At 36.4% G+C, this 17,933-nt stretch overlaps 1 protein-coding gene across 3 annotated transcripts in view; it reads right to left on the minus strand.

The window, feature by feature from the left end:
• LOC125819887 (probable rhamnogalacturonate lyase B) overlaps nucleotides 1–17,933 on the minus strand; it is a 425,441-nt gene that overhangs the window by 120,516 nt on the left and 286,992 nt on the right. The window contains exon 1 of one of the 3 annotated variants that reach the window (XM_049499294.1): nucleotides 3,935–3,944. The exons of the other annotated variants lie outside the window; for them this stretch is intronic. The gene's annotated coding sequence lies outside the window, so the exon portion shown is untranslated. Of the gene's footprint in view, nucleotides 1–3,934; nucleotides 3,945–17,933 lie in introns of those variants that run through there. 3 annotated transcript variants of the gene reach the window in all.

Genomic DNA, 17,933 nt, shown 5'->3' on the forward strand with positions numbered 1-17,933 from the left:
GTAGTAGTCAAATAGATTTGAGGATTAGGGAAAAATATTTTAAAAATTTTTCAATCATAAAAGTAAGGGAATTTTCAAATCGATCTTTTCCTTTATATTTTGCAAATTCAGATGAAATAGCACAAATATTTACTAAAATAGAAGAAATAGTTGGATAATATTGACCAGAAGCAACATTTGTTGCTTTATAAAAAACAGTTAAAAATTCAATAAGTTCTTTTGTATTTTCCCAATCTTCATAGCCAATTCTCAAATTCGGGTCCGCATTATGAGCATTAAAAACTAATTGTACCGGCTCTTGATAAATATAAGCAATTTGAAGCATTTCAAATAAAGAATTTCATCTAGTGCATACTTCTTTTGGACTTTTCTATATTCAAGTCCACATTCTTTACAACGATTTTTAAATTCTGTAATTCTAGCTTTTATTTTAGCTTTAAAAATCCAATTACAAGCAAGTCTAATTTTTTCACAAGAAATTCCAAATTGAGAAATACCATCTTTTACTATCAAATTATACACATGTGCGGCACACTTAATATGAAAAGAATCATTATCAATTGGACAATGTCTACATTTTAAATGATCAATTGCTTTTAAATTATTAGAAGCATTATCTAAAGTGGCACTCATTATTTTATCACATATTCCATAAAATTGTAAAATAAAGCCTATTTTTGTTGCTATAAAAGCACCGATTTTAGTTTCTTCAACATATTTATATCCTAATATTCGTTTTTGCATGTTCCATTCATGGTCAATCCAATGGACAGTAATTGTAAAATAATCATTACCATTAGGACTACGTCCCATATCAGAAGTAATAGATAATCTACCATCATAATAAACAAATAAACAACGAAGAAAATGACAATATTCTTTTTGATATTTAAAAAGATCACTTTTAATTGTACTTCTTGGAATACCTTCATAATCTGGGTTATACAATTCTCGAATATACTGAATGAAACCAGGATGTGAAGGAAATGAAAAAGGCAAACCACAAACAGCAATCATTTTAGTTAATTCTCTACGATCTTTTTCTTTACTATATGTGCGGTGTGTGCTTCGGCTAGCCGGGTTAGTCATATTTAATACACTTTGAACCATATTAGAACCTCCAGCTCCCATAGAATTTTCAGGTTGAGGTATTCCATTTCTATTAGCCCTTTCTATATCATCTAGGCGAGCAAATTCTTTATTACACTTTCTCAAATGTGTTCTTAGTCGTCCCGTTCCCCCTTGTGTACCCGTAGTTACATGTTTCATGATGAATTTACATTTCGTGCAAGTAACAGTAGTTTTTTCCTCATTTTGTACCAAAAATTTCAATACTAAAGATCTTTTAACACGTACAGCGGTCTTTGAAAAAGTAGGTAAAGAGGGGACTTCATCTTGTTCCGATAATTCGGTAGCCGGACTAGTAGGGGTAGGGATCTCATCATCTTCCTCATTTATTTCTACTTCATCGTCTAATTCTTCCTCAAAATTAGTAAAACATCTATTTAAAGTTTCATGATCTACTTCATTTTCGGAATTAAATTCAATAGGTCGTGAGTTTCATGTAAAAGAAGTTTCATCAACATGAGTATAATCATTAGTATTAATTCTAAATCTAGGAGGTGGCAAATTTTTAGAATTAGAACTACTTCCTCCTCCCCTATTATTTTTTCTTTCCGACATTGGTCTTTTACCACTATATTTTTCAAAATTCATGTTCAAGTCTAAAATAATTAATATTATGAAAAACAAGAAAGATAATATAACAAAAAAATAAAATAACTTAATTAATAAACAAATAAAAAATTAAAGTTGGAACGAATGTACCGAACGTCTATGTAAAAGTAGACGTATAACCAAAGCCGGAATTGAGAGATGCCAATTGAAGCTTCCGATTTACTTCAAATAAATCTCCGAAATTCAAACTCCAAGTCAATATCACAAAATAATAATTATGAATTTATGAGAGATTGAAAATTAAGAGATTTTATAAGATATTAATGAAATAGTTTGTGAATTTGTGATTTAAATGAAAAAATATGAGTATATTTATAGTGTTAAGGGGTAGAGAGGGGTGGGGGCTGGTTGGAGCCGTTTTGGGCCCCAGCCCAACGTCTAAAAGGGCCCAACGGCTCTTTAACGTTCACATTTTTAAAAAAGAAAAAAAAATAAAATTAAATTGACCGTTGAACCGGACCGGAACCGATTCTTACCGAACCGGATCAACCGGATAAAAATTTGGGTTTCGTTTCGGTACCGGTTCCGGTACCTATAAGACCGGTTCCTTACCTGTTCAACCGGTACCGATCTTACCGGTACGGGAACCGGACCGGACCGGACAAAAACCGATCTGTTTGCCAGCCTTGGAACCATCTAACACTCTTACTGATGTGGTTAGCTTTGTATCCCTCTAGAGATGCTATTAACAATAGCCAATTATTGGAACTGAAGTCCCAATTAAATCTCTCTTTGAGTAATTTCAAAATAGTGTCAGTGATCTCCCATTTAACTTTACCAATTGAATAAGAACCTCCATGAAGGATAGTATTTCTCATTTTCCATGGAAACCATAGAATCACAATAGGAACAGCTTGAAAAACCACATTTAATCTTGCATTTCCATGGATAGTATTTCTCATTTTCCATGGAAACCATAGAATCACAATAGGAACAGCTTGAAAAACCACATTTAATCTTCACTGACTGCTTCAGTTGAACAAATGAGCCAGTCAAGCCCGCTGCTCTACCAAAATAATTCCATACAATAGATGCAATTTCACCTTTTAGAAATAAATGCTCAATTGTTTCTCTCTCCGATATAGAACAACATTTGCACAATTGAGAAATATTATGATTCCAAGAATGCATGACAACAACTACATCAACCTTACCTTGCCAAATTCTCCAAGAAAGAAAGGAGAATTTAAAAGGTAATCCTTTCATCCATAAAAGTTTAAAATCATCATTGATATCCTCTCTTTGCCTCAACAATTCCCAAGTGCTTTTAACACTGAACTTTCCAGTGCTAGTTTTAGTCCACCACGGTTTATCACTTTGTCCGCTTAGCTTAACATTACACAAATTCAGTGTGACATGATTCACCACTTACTCTGGAACATAATTCTTCATATTTTCAAAGTCCCAGCAATCAGTTGTTAGAAATTCTTCAATATCTCTCATAGGATGACATGTTTGACTCTCTAAAAGAAGTAGATGAAGAGGTCCCAATGTAGACCAACTATCATACCATATAGTAGAAGTACCCCCCTTTGGTTCCCACCATAAGTGTTGCTCGATAATCTCCCTGTTCTCTAGCATATGTTTCCAGATTTGAGAGCCCTCTTTCCATTCAACAAGAGTCGGAATTTGCTTCTTGCAATATTTATTCCAAAGGAAATTGGACCACAAATTATTTTGTGTCCTAAACCTCCACCACAACTTAGCATACATGGCCTGAGAGACATCAAACATAGATCTGAAACCAAGTCCACCTTCCTGCTTTGGAAAATAAACTTTATTCCACGCCGACCAATGTTTGCTCCTTCCTGTTTCCTTGTTACTCCAAAATAATCTAGAAAAAATCCTATGAAGTTCCTTAATCACACACATAGGAGGGGTTATAGCAGATAAGGTATAAATGGGAGTGCTTTGAAGAACACTAGATAGAAGAACCTCTTTACCGCCATAAGAGAGCTTTTTTCCTTTCCATGCTTGAATTCTACCTTTCACTCTGTTCAGCTATTCTGAATAATGTTCTTTCCTTTTTCTACCATGAGTGATGGGACATCCTAAATATTTCATTGGGAATACTCTCTTCCTCATGCCTGTGTTATGCTTCACTTGCTGAGCGATCCCTGCCGCCACATTTTGATGTAAATAAAAGAAACTCTTTTCTTTATTCACCTTCTGTCCTGATTGCTTCTCATATTCTTGCAAAGTAACCAAAAAAATTTCCAAAGAATATGAATGAGAAGAAGCAAAGATAATGGTGTCATCTGCATAAGAAAGATGATTCAGATTAACACTCCACTTTGGCATCCCATATCCAACATATCGGGGATCATCAAATAGAGAGTTGAGAGCCCTAGTAAGAACCTCTGCTGATATAATAAAAAGAGCAGGAGCAAGAGGATCTCCCTGCTTCACTCCTCTTGTAGAATGAAAAAAACCATAAGATTGCCCATTGAGCAAAATTGAGTAATGGTTGTTAGAGATCAGCCTCCAAATTATATCAACTAGATTATTAGAAAAACCCATCTTCTTTAACACCTTCATCAAGAAAAACCAAGAAACTCTATCATAAGCTTTAGCCATATCTAGCTTAATGACCACATTTGCAGGTTTTCCTCTTTTGGTAATATCTGTAATCACCTCTTGTGTAAGAAGAACATTCTCAATAATGCTCTTTCCTTTGACAAAACCTGATTGATTAGAAGATATCAACTTTGGTAACATGCCTTCTAGTCTATCATGTACAATTCTTGAAAGAATCTTGTTTATGAAGTTACTCAGGCTAACAGGTCTCATATTTGAGAAGGTTTGTATTATCCTTTTTAGGTATGAGAATCAAATTAGTATGAGTAATAGACTTTGGAAGAGTGTTCCTAGCAAAAAAATCTTTCACCATTCTTACAATATCTGACCCAATAATATCCCAGCAGACTTGGTAGAATGTACCAGTGAGTCCATCCGGGCCACTAGCACTATCCCCATTAAGCTTGAAAACTGCACGTTTAACCTCTCCACTATCAGGACTCCCACTCAACAAAACATTATCCTCTGCACTAATCAACTCAGGAATATGAGATAATAAAGAAAAGCTTGTAGCATCTCTTTCTTTCGTGAATTGCTTTTGAAAATGATCTACTGCTTCTGAAGCAATCGCTCCTTCCTCCTCTAGCCAATCACCCTGTGAATTTTGAATTCTATTCACTTTAAGCTTCTGCCTCCTACCTTTCACCAAACTATGAAAGAATTTGGTATTTCTATCACCATTAACAAACCAGTCATATCCAGCTTTTTGTTGCCAAAAAACTTCTTCAAAATGTAGATACTTATTACACTCCGTTTTTTATTTTGCATGACAAATCTATGCTCACTAGAAGGATCTTCTTCAAATAACTTCTCTTTAATTCTCGCTATTTCCTCTCTAATGATAAGTTATTGAAAAATGTCACCAAACGTCTCCCTACTCTAGGAAGTTAGGGCAGTCTTAACCTTTTTGATCTTTAGCTTAATGTTCAAAAATGAATTAGAAGAGTAATCAGTATCCCATTGTTGCCTAATCACATCCTTGAAAGATGCATGTTCTGTCCAAAATTTAAGAAACCTAAATGGCTTCCTAAATATGAGAGTACCAAAGGGGCATGATCCGACCCTGTTCTTGGTAAATGATCTACCTCAAAATGAGGAAAGATATTTTGCATTTCAAAATTCAACAAGATTCTATCAAGCCTTTCAAAAATACAATCACTGCCTGACCTACCATTCCACCAAGTAAAGGGATTACCCTTGAAATGCACTTATGCAAGCTCACATGACTCAATACAAGTTCTTAAATCTTCATGATCACACTTTACCATCGGAAGACCTCCTATTTTCTCTTCTCCACTTAGCACTACATTAAAATCACCACCAATTAGCCACGGACTACTCATTCCATTGGCTAATGAGTAAATGTCATCCCACAACTCCATCCTCCTAGCAGCATCACACTTAGCATACACTATAGTAGCATATATGTTACTAATAAGAGATTGACTTTGTATCAAAATTGTGAGTTGTTGTTGAGAATCACTCACTACTGTCATATCAAACCCATGGTTAGTAAAGATCCATATCTTTCCATTGCAATTATGCATCGCCTTAGGCATTTTGAGCCTTCTTCTATATTTATTGATGAATCTAACATGCTGAAAAGGTTCCAATAGAGCCACAAAAGCAAACTTATGATAATTATGCAACATTTGCACTCTTTGAAATGCTTTCTGTGTCTTTACAGACCTAATATTCCATATAAGAGCTTTAATCATCATCTTGAGTATTGAGAAAACACCTTCCGCTTTGGTTGCACTCTAATTAATTGGGCTGAGTCTCCATTACCCTGATTTTTACCCTTCCTAGCTGATTTCATTGCTTTAGCAACCCTAGGTGATACATTTGCATCTTTGTATATTTGTGTCTCATTTACTTTTGATTTTATTGCACTGTCAATCAACTTAGCACCTTCTGTAGCTTCTGGGTCTGAGTCTTGTTCAACAATCTTATGAGTAAGAATGTCATGCAAAGTTGAATTAGGCGACTCTGTGTACATCAACATAAAACTATCATCTGTTTGCACTACTGTAGGGACTTCAACTATTGTCATACTGTCATTACTTCTATCCTCTTGCATCTGGTCACTTATAACAATATCATCTCCTTGCTGAATTTCAACTGCCCCTAACCCGATGCTAAGTTCTTCTTCATTTACCACATCAATCGTCTTGTTAGTTGGAGTAGTAGCTAACTTTTTCTCTTGTTGATTCTTGGATTCTTCATTTTTTTTATTGTGGTTCGCAAATGCTGAATTTATCCACTCCTTAGTAGAAGTTACTTGTTGTGCACGATTTCCATTGTCTGAAGCGATGTTGATGCTTCTACTGGTATCACCTAGAAGTTGTTGCTTTGTCATACTACCCTTATTGTTGTCATTTAACCCACTTGTTGCCCGAATAGCTTCATTCACTGTAGAATCATGCATTACTGTTCCAATTTGCACCTTTGTTGTCTTGTCTGCTTCTTGTTCCTCTTTTCTATCACTCTTAGCCTCCTTTTTCTCTACTTGCTCACTGTCAGTGCTGGGACTTTTTGTATTGTTGGCTTCAACTTCATCCTTGTTAAGAATATCAAACATGTTACTGACAGGAACCTCTACTTGGGTACTAACTGCTTGAGGAAGCATTCGATCATTTATAATTTTCCAGTTTCCAGGGTCACCCACCACTTTTCCACTGGACAACACCCTTGCTTTTCCTTTCTGAAATTGTTGAGGTTCAGGTCTGCTAGGAAATCCATCCTTATTATCATTGTCCTCACTATCTCTATGTATTTTCTCCTTCAACTTCCTGTCCTTGTCAATCATCTGTGGTTCATGATTTAAAATTCTGCACTCTAGTTTGTTATGTCCTTGCAATTTACATTTCTCACAATATTTAAGAATGTAGTCATATCTGATGTGAACTGCTTGAGATCTTGTTTCTCCTGTTTTCTCATTCTCAATATCCATGTAAATTTTTTTTGGCAGGTCTGCACGAAGATCCACCAGTACTTTGACTCTGGCACAACTTGGCCGAGTCTTGTTGATAGTGGCCTGATCTACTTGCAAAGAAATACCTACTGCTGAAGCCAGGGAAAAAAGGGACTCCTTCTCGAAGAATGTTGGTAGTAGATTCGGAAATGAAATCCATGTCATGGATCTCAATGTTTCCTCCTCCACCCTAAACTTAGCATAGATTAGAGTCCTCATTAGATATGAATATCCTTCACTACAAGTTATGTAATATACCCCTTTTCATATTATGTTGATATAGTCCTCCATGGATGAGAGACGAATAAGAATATGTCGATTCCGTAACAGGCCAACCATGCACTCCCCTTTAATTCCACACTGAGATGGAATTGCCTTTCTTAAAAACTCTAAATCTGGCCATCCATATGAAAATTTGCCAATGATAGCAAATTCCAGATTCTGTTTGATATTCATTCTTTCCACTTCTGATTCGGTCCATTTGATCCTTGGTATACCTTCAACTATAGTCACTGGTTTCATCAAAACTGGTTCTGTTTTTTTTGCTATTGTATTCGTAGGTCTAATTGTATCAGCATATAGGGTTTTGTGAGGTGAATTTATTTTGCAAGCGTCATCTCTCTTCTCAGTTAGTGGGGGAAATTCTGTCAATGTTAGCAATCCAGTCATCGGCAATGACTGGTTGCCAGCCGCCATTGAAGGGTTCAAGAAAGATTCCTTAAGGTTGAAGTGAGAAGTGCTTACCATTCTCAACTCATTACAGAGGTCTTCATAAAGTTTTTTGATAAAAAAAATTTTGTTGTTCCAGGCACAAGATCCACTGGCACACGAAAAATTGAGAAATTTGGGTGATTCTTAAAAAGGGGCTTGTAAATACGGAAATGAGCATAAAAAAAAATGGTGTGAGAATACATGAAGACTCTCCAACTCATTACAAAGGTCCTCATAGAGTTATTTGAGAAAAAAAATTTGGGTACTCCGACCGCCGAATCCATGAGTTAATATACATGAAAAATCATTGAATTTGGGCGACTCTTGAAAGGGGGATTGTACATGTGGAAATGGGCGTCAAAAAATGGTGTGAATATACATGAAGGTTCCCCAACTCATTATGGAGGTCTTGAATTTTTTTTTGAGAAATTTGTTTTGGGTGTTCTGAGAGCCAAATCCATTGGCTAATACACACGAAAAATTGGGGATTTTGGGCGATTCTTAAAAGAGAGATTGTAAATGTGGAAATGGGCATAAAAAAAAGGTGTGAGTATACGTGAATGTTCCCCAACTCAATAAGAAGGTCCTCTTAAAGTTTTTTGAGAACTTTCTTTTAGGTACTTCAGGCACCAGATCCAAGGGCTAATAGCCTAATACACACAAAAAATTAGAGAATTTGGGGGATTTTCTTAAAAGGCGCTTGTAAATGCAGAAATGGGCGTAAAAAAAATGATGTGAGTATACATGAAGGTTCCCCAACTCATTACGGATGTCTTCCAAAAAAAAAAAATTTTGGTGCTCCGGATGCCAGATCCATTGGCTATACACATGAAAAATCAGGAAATTTGACGATTTTTAAAAGAGGCTTAAAAATGCGGAAATGGACGACAAAATAATGGTATGAGTATACGTAAAGGTTCCCCAAATAATTACGTATATCCTCATAAAAAATTTTGAGAAATTTTTTTCGATGCTCCAGACGCTAGATCTATGAGTTAATACACACGAAAAATTTGAGAATTTTGGCGATTTTTTAAAAGGGGTTTGTAATGTGGAAATGAGCATCAATAAATTGTGTGATTATACGTGAAGGTTCCCCAACTCATTACGGAAGTCCTCCTAAAGTTTTTTGAGAAAATTTCTTTTGGGTCCTCCGGGCGCCAAATCCATGGGCGATTTCAAAGGGGCTTGTAAATGTGGAAATGGGAGTAAAAAATGGTGTGATTATACATGAAGGTTCCCTAACTCATTACGGAAGTCCTAATAAATTTTTTTGAGAAAAAAAGTATGGGTGCTCCCGGCGTCAGATCCATGGGCTAATCCACACGAAAAATCGGAGAATTTAGGCGATTCTTAAAAAAGGGATTTGTCAAAGCGGAGGGAGTAAAAAACTGGTGTAAGTATACGTGAAGGTTCCCGAACTCATTACGCATGTCCTTATAAAGTTTTTTGAGAAAAAATGTTTGGGTGCTCCGGGCGTCAGATCCATAGGCTAATACACACGAAAAATCAAGAATTTGGGCGATTCTTAAAAATGGGCTTGTAAATGCGGAAATGGGCGCCAAAAAAATTGTGTGAGTATACGTGAAGGTTCCCCAACTCATTACAGATGTCCTCATAAAGTTGTTTAAGTGCTTCGGGAGTCAAATCCATTGACTAATACACATGAAAAATTAGAGAATTTGGGTGATTATTATAAATAGGATTGCAAATGCTAAAATGGGCATCAAATAAATGGTGTGAGTATACATGAAAGTTCTCCAACTCATTACGGAGGTCCTAATAAAGGTTTTTGAGAAAAAAAAATTTAGGTGCTACGGGCGTCAGATCCATAGGCTAATACACACGAAAAATTGAGAAATTTGGGTGATTCTTAAAAAGGCGTTTGTCAATGCGGAAATGGGCATAAAAAAATTGTGTGAGTATATGTAAAGGTTCCCCAACTCTTTATGCAGGTCTTTATAGTGTTTTTTGAGAAAAACATTTTGGGTACTCTGGGCACCAGATCCATGAACTAATACACCCAAAAAATTGATGAATTTGACGATTCTTTAAAAGGGGGTTTTAAATGTGGAATTGGGCATAAAAAAATGTGTGAGTATACGTGAAGGTTATCAACTCATTACGGAGGTCATCATGAAGTGTTTTGAGAAAAATATTTTGGGTGCTTCGGGCGCCAGATACATGAGTTAATACACATGAAAAATCAGAGAGTTTTGACGATTCTTAAAAAGAGGCTTGTAAATGCAAAAATGGGCGACAAAAAAAGTGTGTGAATATACGGGAAGGTTCCTGAACTCATTACGGAGGTCCTCATAAAGTTTTTTGAAAACAAAAATTTGAGTGCTCTAGACGCTAGAGCCAGGGGCTAATACACACGAAAAATTGGGTAATTTGGGAGATTTTTAAAAAGGGATTTGTAAATGCGGAAATGGGCGTCAAACAAATGATGTGAGTATACGTGAAGGTTCCTCAACTCACTACGGAGGTTCTCTTGAAGTTTTTTGAGAAATTTTTTTTAGATGCTCTAGACGCCAGATCCATGATCTAATACACACAAAAAATCAGGGAATTTAGGCGATTCTTAAAAAGGGCTATTGCGAAAATGGTCGTCGAAAAAATAGTGTGAGCATACGTAAAGGTTTAGCAACTAATTACAGAGGTCTTCATAAAGTTTTTTGAGAAAAGAATTTTGGGTGTTCTGGGCACCAGATCCATAGGCTAATCCAAACGAAAAATCAGGGAATTTGATCGATTCTTAAAAAGGGGCATGTAAATGCGTAAATGACCGTCAAAAAATGGTGTGAGTATAATTGAAGGTTCCCAAACTCATTACGGAGGTCCTCATAAAGGTTTCTAAGAAAAAAATTTAGGTGTTACGGGCGTCATATCTATGGGATAATACACATGAAAAATCGGGGAGTTTAGACGATTTTTAAAAAGGAGCTTGTAAATGTTGAAATGGGTGTCCAAAAATGGTGTAACTATACGTGAAGGTTCCCCAACTCATTACGGAGATCCTCATAAAGTTTTTTGTGAAAATTTTTTTTGGTGCTCCAAGCCTCAAATATATGGGCTAATACACATGAAACATTAGGAAATTTGGGAAATTCTTAAAAAAGGGCTAGTATATGCTAAAATGGGCGTAAAAGAAAATGGTGCGAGTATACGTGAAGGTTTCTCAACCCTTTATGGAGTTCCTTATAGTGTTTTTTGAGAAAAAAAATTGGGTGCTCTGGGCACCAGATCCATGATCTAATACACACATAAAATCAGGGATTTTGACGATTCTTTAAAAGAGGCTTGTAAATGTGGAAATGGGAATAAAAAAAATTGGGTGAGTATATGTGAAGGTTCCCCAACTCATTATGGAGGTCCTCATTAAGTTTTTTGAGAAAAATAGTTTGGGTGTTCCGGGCGCCAGATACATGAGCTAATACACACGAAAAATTGGAATATTTTGGCGATTCTTAAAAAAATACTTGTAAATGCAGAAATGGGCAACAAAAAATGTGTGTGAGTATACGTGAAAGTTCCTCAACTCATAACGGAGGTCCTCATAAAGTTTTTTAAGAAAAAAGTTTGGATGCTCCGGACGGCAGAGCCATGGACTAATACACATGAAAAGTTGGGGAATTTGGGCAATTTTTGAAATGGGGCTTTCAAATGCGGAAATGGGCATTAAACAAATGGTGTGAGTATACGTGACGATTCCTCAACTCACTACGGAAGTCCTCATTAAATATTTTGGTGCTCATGGAGCCAAATCTAGGGCTAATACACATGAAAAATCAGGGAATTTGGGCGATTTCTTAAAAATGAAATTGTAAATGCGGAAATAGGTGTAAAAAAATGGTGTGAGTATACGTGAGGTTTCGCCAACTCATTACGAAGGTCCTCATAAAAGTGTTTGAGAAATAAATTTTGGGTGATCTGGGCGCCAGATCCATGGGCTAATACACACGAAAAATTGGGAAATTTGGACGAATCTTAAAATTGAGCTTGTAAATGCGGACACAGGCATCAAAAAAATAGTATGAGTATATATGAAGGTTCCCCAACACATAACGGAGGTCCTCATAAAAATTTTTGATAAAAAATTTTTTTGTGCTCCAGGCGCCAGAACCATGATCTAATACACACGAAAAATTATGGAATTTGGGCGATTCTTAAAAAGTGGATTGTAAATGCTGAAATGAGCGTCGAAATAATAGTGTGAGTATACGTGAAGGTTCCCCAACTAATTACGAAGGTCCTCATAAAGTTTTTTGAGAAAATAATTTTAGATGTTCTGGGCGCGAGATGCATGGGCTAATACACACCAAAAATCAGGGAATTTGAGCGATTCTTAGAAAGGGGCTTGTAAATGCGAAAATGGGAGTCAAAAAATGGTGTGAGTATACGTGAAGGTTCCCCAATTCATTACGGAGTTCCTCATAAAGTTTTTTTAGAAAACAAATTTGGGTGCTCTGAACGCCAGATTTATGGGCTAATACACACGAAAAATCTGGGAATTTGGGCGATTCTTAAAAATGGGCTTGTAAATGCAGAAATACGTGTCAAAAAAATGGTATGATTATACATGAAATTTCCCCAACTCATTACGATGATCGTCATGAAGTTTTTTGAAAAAAGGAGTTTGGGTGCTTCGGGCGCCAAATACATGGGCTAATACATTTAAAAAATCAGGGAATTTTGGCGATTGTTAAAAAGAGGCTTGTAAATGAAGAAATGAGCGATAAAAAAAAGTTTGTGGGTATACGTGAAAGTTCCTCAACTCATTACAGAGGTTCTCATAACATTTTTTGAGAAAAAAAGTTTGGGTGCTTCGAACGCTTGAGCCGTGGGATAATACACACGAAAAATAGGAAAAATTTGGGCTATTTTTAAAAAGGGTCTTGTAAACGCGGAGATAGGCTTAAAAAAATGGTGTGAGTATACGTGAAGGTTCCTCAACTCACTACGAAGGTTCCCATAAAGTTTTTTGCGAAAAAAAATTAGGTGCTCCAATCGCCAGATTCATGGGCTAATACACATGAAATATTAGAGAATTTGGACAATTCTTAAAATAGGTTTGTAAATGCGGTAATAGGCATAAAAAATTGTGTGAGTATACATAAAGATTCCCCAACTCATTATGGAGATCCTCATAATCTTTTTTGAGTAACAAAAATTTTGTTGCTCCGGGGCGCCAGATCCATTGGGTAATACACAAGAAAAATTGAGAAAGTTGGGCGATTCTTAAAAAGGGGCTTGTAAATGTGGAAATGAGTGTTAAAATGGTGTGAGTAAATGTGAAGGTTCCCCAACTCATTACGGAGATTTTCATAAAGTTTTTTGAGAAAAAAACATTTGGGTGCTTCGGGATTATCCATGGGCTAATACACACGAAAAATTGGGAAATTTGAGCGATTCTTATAAAAAGGGCATGTACATGCGGAAATGTGTGTCAAAAAAATAGTGTGAGTATGTGAAGGTTCCCCAACACATTATGGAGGAAATAAGCGTAAAAAAATTATGTGAGTAATAATGAAGGTTTCCCAACTCATTATGGAGGATCTCATAAAGTTTTTTGAGAAAAAAATTTAGGTGCTCCGGGCACCAGATCTATGGACTATAATACACACTAAAAATTAGGGAATTTGGGCGATCCTTAAAAAAAGGCTTTTAAATGCGTAAATGAGCGTAAAAAAATGGTATGAGTAAATGTGAAGGTTTCCCAACTCATTACGGAGGTTTTCACAAATTTTTTAGGTGCTCCGGGCGCCAGATCCATGGGTTAATACACACGAAAAATCGAAGAATTTGGGCAATTCTAAAAAGGGGGTTTGTAAATGCGGAAATGTGCGTCAAAAAAATGTTGTGAGTATACATGAAGGTTCCTCAACTCATTACGGACGTCCTCATTAAGTTATTTGAGAAAAAAATTGAGTTCTCCTGGTGCCAAATCCATTGGCTAATACACGAAAATTCAGGAAATTTGGCAGATTCTAAAGGGGCTTGTAAATGCGGAAATAAGCGTCAAACAAATGGTGTGAGTATACATAAAGGTTTGCCAACTCATTATGAAAGTTCTCATAAAGTCTTTTGAGAAAAAAAATTGGGTGTTGTGGACACTAGATCCATGGGCTTATACGCACTAAAAATTGAGAAATTTGAGCGATTCTTAAAATGGGGCATGTAAATGCGGAAATGTGTGTCAAAAAAGTGGTGTAAATAAACGTGAAGATTCCCCAACTCCTTATAGAGGTCCTCATAAAGTTTTTTGAGAAAAAAATTTAGGGTGCTCTAGGCGCCAGATCCATGGTCTTATACATACGAATAATCAGGGAATTAAGGATATTCTTAAAAATGGGCCTGTAAATGTGAAAATGGGTGTCAAAAAATTGTGTGAGTATACGTGAAGGTTCCCCAAATTATTACGAAGGTCCTCATAAAGTTTTTTCAGAATTTTTTTTTGGGTGCCCTAGGCGCCAGATCCATGGGTTTAACACACGAAAAATCGTGAAAATTGGGTGATTCTTAAAAAAAGGCTTGTAAATGCGAAAATGGGCGTCCAAAAAAATGGTGTGAATATACGTAAAGGTTCCCAACTAATTACGGAGGTTCTCAAAAAGTGTTTTGAGAAAAAAAAATTGGGTGCTCCGGACGCCAGATCCATGGGTTAATACAAACGAAAAATTGGAGAATTTGGGCGATTCTTAAAATGAGACTTGTTAATGCGGAAATGAGCGTAAATAAATGGTGTAAGTATACTTGAAGGTTCCCCAACTCTTATGGAGGTCCTCATAAAGGTTTTCGAGAAAACAAATTTGGTTGTTATGGACACCTAATCAATGGCCTTAATCACACGAAAAATTGGGGAATTTGGACGATTACTGAAAAGAGGCTTGTAAATGCAGAAATGAGCGTCAAAAATTTAGTTTGAGCAGACGTGAAGGTTCCCCAACTCTTTACCCTTCCTCATAATGTTTTTTGAGAAAGAAATTTTGGGTGCTCCGGATGCCATATCAATAGGCTAATACACCTAAAAATCGGGGTATTTGGGCTATTCTTAAAAAAGGGCTTGCAAATGCGAAAATGGGCGACAAAAAAATGGTGTGAGTATACGTGAAGGTTCCCAGCTCATTATGGAGGTCCTCATAAAGTTTTTTGAGAAAAATATTTTGGATGCTCTGAGCGCTAGATCCATGGGCTAATACACACGAAAAGTTGGGGAATTTGGGCGATTCTTTAAAAGTGTCGTTTAAATGTGGAAATGGGCATAAAAATGGTGTGAGTATATGTGAATGTTCCCAAACTCATTACGGAGGTCATCATAAAGTTTTTTGAGAAAAAAAGTTTGGGTACTTCAGGCGCCAAATCCATGGCCTAATATACACGAAAAATTAGGGTGTTTGGAAGATTCTTAAAAAGAGGCTTGTAAATGAGGAAATGGACTTAAAAATTGTGTGAGTATACGTGAAATTTTCCCAACTCTTTACAGAGGTCATCATAATGTTTTTTGAGAAAAAAAAATTTGGGTGCTCTAGGCACCAGATCCATGGTCTAATACATACACAAAATCGGGGAATTTGACGATTCTTTAAAAGAGGCTTGTAAATGTGGAAATAAACATAAAAAAAATGGTGTGAGTATACGTGAAGGTTCCCCAACTCATTACATAGGTCCTCATGAATTTTTTTGAGAAAAAAAGTTTTGGTGCTCCGGGCGCTAGGTACGTGGGCTAATACACTCGAAAAATAGGGAAATTTTAGCCATTCATAAAAAGAGGTTTGTAAATGCAGAAATGGGCGACAAAAAAAATTGTGTGAGTATATGTGAAGGTTCCCCAACTCATTACGGAGGTCCTCACAAATTTTTTTGAGAAAAAAATGTTTGGGTGTTCTAGACGTCAGAGCCATGGGCTTAACACACGAAAAATTGGAAAATTTGGGCAATTTAAAAAAAAAGGGGCTTGTAAATACGGAAATGGGCGTCAAACAAATGGTGTGAGTATACGTGAAGGTTCCTCAATTCACTATGGAGGTTCTCATAAAGGGTTTTGAGAGAAAAAAAATTAGGTGCTCCAGGCGCCAGATCCATGGGCTAATACACACGAAAAATCGGGAAATTTGGGTGATTCTTAAAAGGGAGCTTATAAATGCGGAAATGGGCCTAAAAAATATAGGGTGAGTATACGTGAAGATTCTTTAACTCATTATGGAGGTCCTCAAAAAGGTTTTTTAGAAAAAACTGTTGGGTGCTAGATCCATGGGATAATACACACGAAAAATCGAGAAATTTGAGCGATTCTAAAAAGGGGCTTGTAAATGCGGAAATGGGCATAAAAAAATGGTGTGAGTATATGTAAAGGTTACCCAACACATTACAGAGGTGATCATGAAGTTTTTGAGTAAAAGTTTTTGGGTGCTCCGAGCGTCAAAAAATAAGATATTTGGGCGATTCTTAAAAAGTGCCTTGTAAATCTGGAAATGGTCGTCAAACAAATGTTTTGAGTATATGTGAAGGTTCCCCAACTCATTACGGATGTCCTTATAAACTTTTTTGAGAAAAAAAAATTTGGATGCTCTGGCACTAGATCCATGTGGTAATACACACGAAAAATTGGGAAATTTGAGCGATTCTTAAAAAGGGGCTGGTAAATGCGGAAATGGACGTCAAATAAATGGTGTGAGTATACGTGAAGGTTCCCCAACTAATTACGAAGGTCCTCATGAAGGTTTTTGAGATTAAAATTTTGGGTGCTCCAGACGCCAGATCCATGGGCTAATACACACGAAAAATCAGGAAATTTGACGATTCTTAAAAAGGGGCTCGTAAATGCAGAGATATGCGTCAAAAAAATGGTGTGAGTAAACGTGAAGTTTCCCCAACTCATTACGGAGGTCCTTATAAAGTTTTTTGAGAAAAAAATTTGGGTGGTTCGGATGCCAGATCCATGGGCATTTATACACGAAAAATCAGGGAATGGGTGATTCTTTAAAAGAGGCTTGTAAATGAGGAAATCGGAGTAAAAAATAGTCTGAGTATAAGTGAAAGTTCCCCAACTCATTATTGACGTCCTCTTAAAAAGTTTTTAGAATGTTTTTTAGGGCGCTCCGTGCACCAAATCAGTAGGCTAAAAGACACAAAAAATTAAGGAATTTGGGAGATTCTTAAAAAGGGGCTTGTAAATGTGGAAATTGAGGTAAAAAATGGTGTGAGTATACATGAAACTGCTCTAACTCATTACGGAGGTCCTCATAATATTTTTTGAGAAAAACATTTTAGGTGCTCTGGGAGCCAGATCCATTGGCTAATACACACGAAAAATTGGGGAATTTGGGCGGAAATGGGCGTCAAAAAAATGTGTGAGTATACGTGAAGATTTCTCAACTCATTACAGAGGTCCTTATAAAACTTTTTTAGAAAATTTTTTTGATGCTCCGTGTGCCAGATCAATGAGCTAATACACACGAATAATCGGGAAATTTGGATGATTCTTAAAACGAGGTTGGTAAATGCGGAAATGGGCGTAAAAAAAATGGGTGAGTATACGTGAAGGTTCCCAACTCATAACATAGGTCCTCATAAAGTTACTTAAGAATATTTTTTTTGGTGCTCTGAGTGCTAGATCCATGGGCCAATATATATGAAAAATCGGAGAATTTGAGCGAATCTTGAAAAGGGGCATGTAAATGCGGAAATGGGCGTCAAAAAATTGTTTGAGTATACATGAAGATTCCCCAACTCATTACGGAGGTCCTCATAAAGTGTTTTTAAAAAAAATTGTGTGCTCCGGGTGTCAAATCCTTAGGCTAATACACACGAAATATTTGGAAATTTGGGCGATTTTTTAAAAAGAGCTTGTAAATATGGAAATGGACGTTGTAAAAGTGGTGTGAGTTTATGTGAATGTTCCTGAACTCATTGCGTAGGTCCTTATAAAAAT

This window comes from Solanum verrucosum, unplaced genomic scaffold (genome assembly GCF_900185275.1).
Source record: "Solanum verrucosum unplaced genomic scaffold, falcon-dt-bn FXZP01000229.1, whole genome shotgun sequence".
In the NCBI taxonomy this organism is placed as follows: Eukaryota; Viridiplantae; Streptophyta; class Magnoliopsida; order Solanales; family Solanaceae; genus Solanum; species Solanum verrucosum.